Source organism: Populus trichocarpa, chromosome 12, assembly GCF_000002775.5.
Source record: "Populus trichocarpa isolate Nisqually-1 chromosome 12, P.trichocarpa_v4.1, whole genome shotgun sequence".
In the NCBI taxonomy this organism is placed as follows: Eukaryota; Viridiplantae; Streptophyta; class Magnoliopsida; order Malpighiales; family Salicaceae; genus Populus; species Populus trichocarpa.
The window spans coordinates 10,981,945-10,987,978 of NC_037296.2; the positions used below are offsets into that span (position 1 = coordinate 10,981,945).

Genomic DNA, 6,034 nt, shown 5'->3' on the forward strand with positions numbered 1-6,034 from the left:
ACCAAGTCAGACGGATTCCCTATTATTTTGACCATTCTGGATTCATCTGTAGTGTTCGTTATGTCAAATTTAACTCCCAAAAGGTGATATAGTCATTCGAAGAATAAAATGACTACAGAAAATGCACAAACACTCATCCTGAAGCTGACTAAAGACAATTATGATAATTGGTGTATCAGACTGAAGGCATTTCTTGGCTCACAAGAGTATATATATAAAGATTGTGGAATATGGTTATGATGAACCAAATTCCAAAGAAGTTGAAGATTCTCTACAAAAGGCACATAAGTAAGTACTCAAAGCCAACAGAAAAAAAAGACAACAAACCCAAAACCATTATTTATCAAGGTTTCGATGAAGCCACATTTGAGATCATTGCTTTCGCAGAAACCTCAAAGGAAATATAGGAGGCTCTCCAACAAAAATACAAAGGTGCTGACAGAATCAAGAAAATTCCTCTCAAATCTTTGCAAGGTGAATTTGAATCATTGTAAATGAAGTCCTCAGAATCTATTTCTGATTATCACACAAGAATTATGGTGATAATCAATCATATGAGAAGAAATGAAGAAGCTCTCACGAATGCTAGGATTACTGAGAAAATTTTGAGATCCCTAGATTCAAGATTTGATTATGTTATTGTCGTTATTGAAGAGTATAAAGAAGTGGACAAGTTGACAATGAATGAGTTTATGGGTTCTTTACAAGCTTATGAACAAAAGATTTTGAAAAAAAATGGAGATAAGAAAATAAAGCATTCCTTACAATCAAAATTATCCCTCAAATAAGACAGATACAAACAAAGGGGGACTTCAATAAATGGATATACCACACGAGGAAGAGGTCGACAAAAACAAGAAGGATTTCAATGATTTCAAGGAAGAGGGTTTTGAAATACAAGATTTAGAGGCAGATGTATTAGAAACAACACTAGAGGAAGACGAGGACAACAAGCATTTACTATTAGAGGAAGAGGAGGCAGTTACAATAACCATGAAAAGAGGAATATCTATTGTTATAGTTGCAACCAGTTTAGGCACTATAACACTGAATGTCGAAAGAAAGCTCCATCAAAAGTACATGAACAAGCTAACTATACAGAGAAAGATACTACCATAAGAGGATTAGTTGTATTATTTGTCCAACAAGGACTATGTGAGAATCAAGAGAAAGTTTGGTATTTAGATTCTAGAGCTAGCAAACAAATATATAGATAACGAGATCTGTTTGGTGATCTAGATGAGACTATATAAGGACAAATTATTTTTTAGAGATACCTCAAAAGTTTCGGTAGAAAGTAAAGGCAACATCCCAATTAGGTTGAAGAATGAAGATCATAGATATATCATATGTTATAACCTAATTTTTTACCCTTTTATTTTATTATTATTATTATTACTATTATTTTATTTACTGAAAAATGATAATAAAAAAAATAAAAAAATGATGATGAAAAACAAATAATAAATGAATAATAAATTAAAATTTGAGTTAAGGGCAACATGATTAGAAGTTTTGAGATTTAATTGAACTTGAAATTAATTTAATTAATCAAATCAAGGGCTTAATTGGAGAATTGATAAATTTTGAAACTTAATTGAGCTTGGAATTAATTTAATTAATGAAATCAGAGACTTAATTGAAGAAATACCAAAGTTTGGGGCTAATTGGGTGCAAAATTGCAGCAGATTAAAGTCCAAGGACTAGCTTGTAAAAAGCACGGAAATACAGGGGTCCAATTACAATTTACCCAGGGACTTGATTACACGATTTCAGAACTTCAGTGACCAGATTGAAAATGGCTATTCCCATCACACAAACGGCGCCGTTTTTAGAATTTGTTAATCGCCTTCTTCGTCTTCCTCCTCAGGAGCCGTTGCTGGAGTAAAGGATGGAAGCCGTTTCAAATACTTGGCATTCTCTGGCTATAAAGCCAGAGAAGATGAGAGAGCGCAGGGAGAAAAAAAACTGAAGAAAAACTGGGGAAAAACTGAGAGAAGAGGAGACCCATAACAGGAGAAAAAAAGCAAAAAAAAAAACAGAGAGATCAGAAAAAAAAATAACACGAAAAGAACAGAGGGAGAAAAACAGAGCAAGAAAAAAAAACAAGCAGAAAAGAAGAACCACCAGAGGGAACCGGTATCATCACCATCTTCGTTCCTTCATCTCTAAAACGAAACTAGAAGCAGAGAGGAGACGAACGAACAGGAGGAGGAAGGAGAGAATATACAGAGGTTATACAGGGTGGGAACGAAAAGAAGCAAACCAGGAAATAAAGAAAGCAAAGAAAAAAACAGAGCAAGAGGAGGCAGCGTCGTTCGTCCAGCACAGCACGCCATCGCCTTCATTCTGCTCCCAGGCAAGTGTCTCCAGCTCTGCAAAATAATTCACCAACACTGTGCATTAGAGATTTAATTAAGCGGTGACTGTAGCAAGCGTGCGTGAACAATTCACGCACGCTTGCGGGTGAAAATTGCCTGGTTACTGGTTTGGGCCAGTGACCTGGCTGGGTCAAGCCCAGCCCACGTGGGCTGTGCTGGACCCAGTCCCAAAAAAAAAAATAGAAGAAAAAAAATGTGTATGCATGAATAAAAATAATATAAATTTATTGGTTTATTCACTGATACCAGAGTCAGGAATAAAAATACTGGTTTAAATTTATATTATTTTTATTCATTGTTTTTTATTTTATTTAGCTAGAAAAAATAAAAAAATATGTGCATGCATAAAAAATAAAATTTATTTTATTGGTTTATTCACTAACGCCAGAGTCAGGAATAAAAATACTGATTTAATTGTTTTTATTTAGCTACATAAAAAATAAAAAATATATATGTGAATGTGTAATAAAATAAATTTATTTTATTTGTTTATTCACTAGCGTTAGAGGCAGGAATGAAAAAATATTGATCTAAATTTATTTTATAGCTACGTAATATTTACCAATGCTAGAGTTGGAATTATCCGTAGTTGAATATTCACTAGCGCCAAAGTCAGGAATATTATAAGCAAATTATCATAGCATAAACTAATAAACGTTTGGCAGTTTAAGATAAAATCAGCAATGCAGTCTGCCTCGGGCAGAACGTTTAAGGGGTGATAATATCTTCCATTTTGTGTAACCAGTCTCGAACCATAGGATCTCTGTTGACCAGTTAGGGTTTCTAGTGACCATAATATTAGGTGACGACTCCTTAAACAAGACATTTTCCCCTAAAAGAACCAGATGCCAGAAATATATTCTTTCCTTGTAAAAATTTTAAGGTCGCCGCGGTGTCGGGTGCGACATCATATATGTTTACTATATTCCAGCCATTAAGCATAACATGCTGAGTGTAGGCCAACTTCTAGAGAAAGGTTATACTCTCTTTATGAAGGATTGTCATCTTACAAGGACTACAATAAGAGGTTAATTGCCTTTGTGAAGATGTTCAAGAATAGAATGTTTCCTCTATATATCCAATATGATGCAACAAAGTGTTTAAGTGTCATTACCGACAATAAAGAGTGGCTCTAGCACCTATGACTTGGACATCTGAATTTTACAAGTCTGAAGATGCTAGCAAGCAAAAAAAAAGGTCAAAGGTATGCCCCCACATTAATCATTTAGGTGAAATCTGTGAGAGTTGTGTTCTTAGCAAGCACCACAGAGCTAGTTTTGCCAAAACGATCAAGTGAAAAGCACAGAAGCCACTGGATTTAGTGCACACCGACATGTGTGGTTCCATAAAACCAATGTCAACTTGACATAATAGGTACTTCCTTACTTTCATTGATGATTATAGCATAAAGACATGGGTATATTTTTTGAAGAGGAAGTCAGAAGTATTTAATTGCTTTAAAGAGTTTAAAGTAACTATTAAAAAGCAAAGTGGCTATAACATTATAACTTTAAAATCTAATCAAGGTGAAGAATATACATCAAATGACTTTGAAGCTTTTTATACACAACAATGCATCAGGCATCAGACAACATCTTCCTATACACCACAACTGAATGGTGTAACTGAGAGAAAGAATCGAACTATTTTTTTATATGGGAAAAAGTATATTAAAGCAAATAAGTTGCCTAAACAATACTAGGCCAAAGCTATGTCATATGCAGTGTATCTACTGAATTACTACTCAACCAGAAGTTTGCAAGATGTCACTCTTGAAGAAGCATGGAGTGGTCACAAACCAAGTGTTGCTCATCTTCAAGTCTTTGGTTGTGTGGCCTATGCAAAGATCTCATATGCAAGAATGACCAAACTCGATGATAAAAGCGAGAAATGCATCTATGTCAGATATGGTGATAAAAGAATAGGATACAAGCTGTATAATTCCATTACAAAGAAGGTGATTATAAGTAGAGATGTTATATTTAAAGAAGATAAAACTTGGCAACAGAACAAGGATCAAGAAGAAGTTAAATGGATTAGTATTGATCTGATTCTTCAAGATCAAGTGGAAGTACCAACAATACTTACAGAAAGTCTAATAGTACGAACAAATGAGCCAAAAACTCTAGTACATAGATTCCTTGTATTTAATAGGAGAAACACACCAACATTAAGATCATCATCATCATCATCATCATCATCATCACCATCATCATCAGAAGAACCAAGAATGATGAGAAATCTAGAAGATTGTATGATGCCACTCAAGTTATGGAAGATGCAACTCTATTTTGTTTCTTCGGAGATAGTGACCCATTTAGCTTCAATAAAGCTGTCATAGAAGAGAATAAAGCTGTCATAAAAGAGAAATGGATATAAGCACTTGATGAAAAAAAATATGCCATTGAAAAGAATGATACCTAAAAGTTGACTAATCTACTAGAAATCAATTGGTATCAAATGGGTCTATAAGACAAAAAATAATACAAAAGGTAAAGTACAAAGATATAAAGCAAAATTAGTGGCAAAAGGCTACAAGTAGAGAAAAGGCATTGACTATGGAGAAGTATTTGCTCTTGTAACCTTACTAGAGACAATGAAACTAATGATATTCCTAATTGCATAACATAGATAGAAGATCTATTTGATGTGAAGTCAGCATTTCTGAATGGCTTCCTAAAAGAAGAGATCTATGTTGAATAACCACTTGGATATGTTGAAACAGATAATGAAAGCAAAGTATACAAGTTGAAGAAAGCCCTCTATGGTTTGAAGCAAGTTATGCATGCTTGAAATACCAGAATTAACAAGTATTTTCAAGAAAATGGATTTGAAAAATGTCCATATGAACATGCAATGTATGTAAAGAAAGAATCCATATGAACATGCAATGTATGTAAAGAAAGAAGATGATGGAAGCACAATATTTATGTGCTTATATGTTGATGATCTAATTTTCACTAGTAACAATCCTACCATGTTTGAGGATTTCAAGAAAAGCATGGTGCAAGAGTTTGAGATGATAGACATTAGTCTAATGACACACTTTCTTGGCCTAGAAGTGATATAGAAAGAATAAGGGATTCTTGTATCCTAAAGCAGTTATGCCAAAGATATTCTTAAAAAGTTTAAGATGAAAAACTGCAATTTGATATCAACTCTAGTTGAAAATGGATTAGAATTAAGGAAGAGTAAAGTAGGAAATATTGATCCAACCTACTTTAAAAGTTTAATAGGAAGCTTGAGATACTTGACATGTACTAAATTGAATATACTCTATGGAGTAAAGCAAATATATGGAGACACTAGATCAGTCACATTTAAATACAGCCTAGAGAATTCTTCGCTACATCATTATTGTTGGATACTCAAATACTGATTGGGGAAGAGACCTGGATAAAAGGAAAAACATAACAAGATTTATCCTTTTTATGGGAGATACATCTTCATATGGTCATCCAAGAAACAATTAATAGTAACGTAATCAAGTTGTGAAGCCGGGTATGTTACTGCCAACTTAGTTGTAGGCCATTTAATAAGGTTAAGGAATATGATGAAGCATTTGAGATTTTCTTAAGAAAATCCTACATAGATTTATATAATAATCGATCGGCGATTGTATTAGCAAAAAAACCTAGTGTATCATGAAAGAA

General features: G+C 33.7%; 1 long non-coding RNA gene across 1 annotated transcript; it reads right to left on the reverse strand.

Annotated features, from left to right (window-relative positions):
- Positions 1-1,639: 1,639 nt before the first annotated feature.
- LOC112323489 (uncharacterized) lies at positions 1,640-2,368 on the reverse strand. Its single transcript, XR_002976916.2, has 2 exons — positions 2,128-2,368; positions 1,640-1,990 (listed from the first exon to the last, which is right to left on the reverse strand). It is a non-coding gene; the product is annotated as an uncharacterized LOC112323489 (long non-coding RNA).
- Between the last annotated feature and the right edge of the window lie 3,666 nt (positions 2,369-6,034).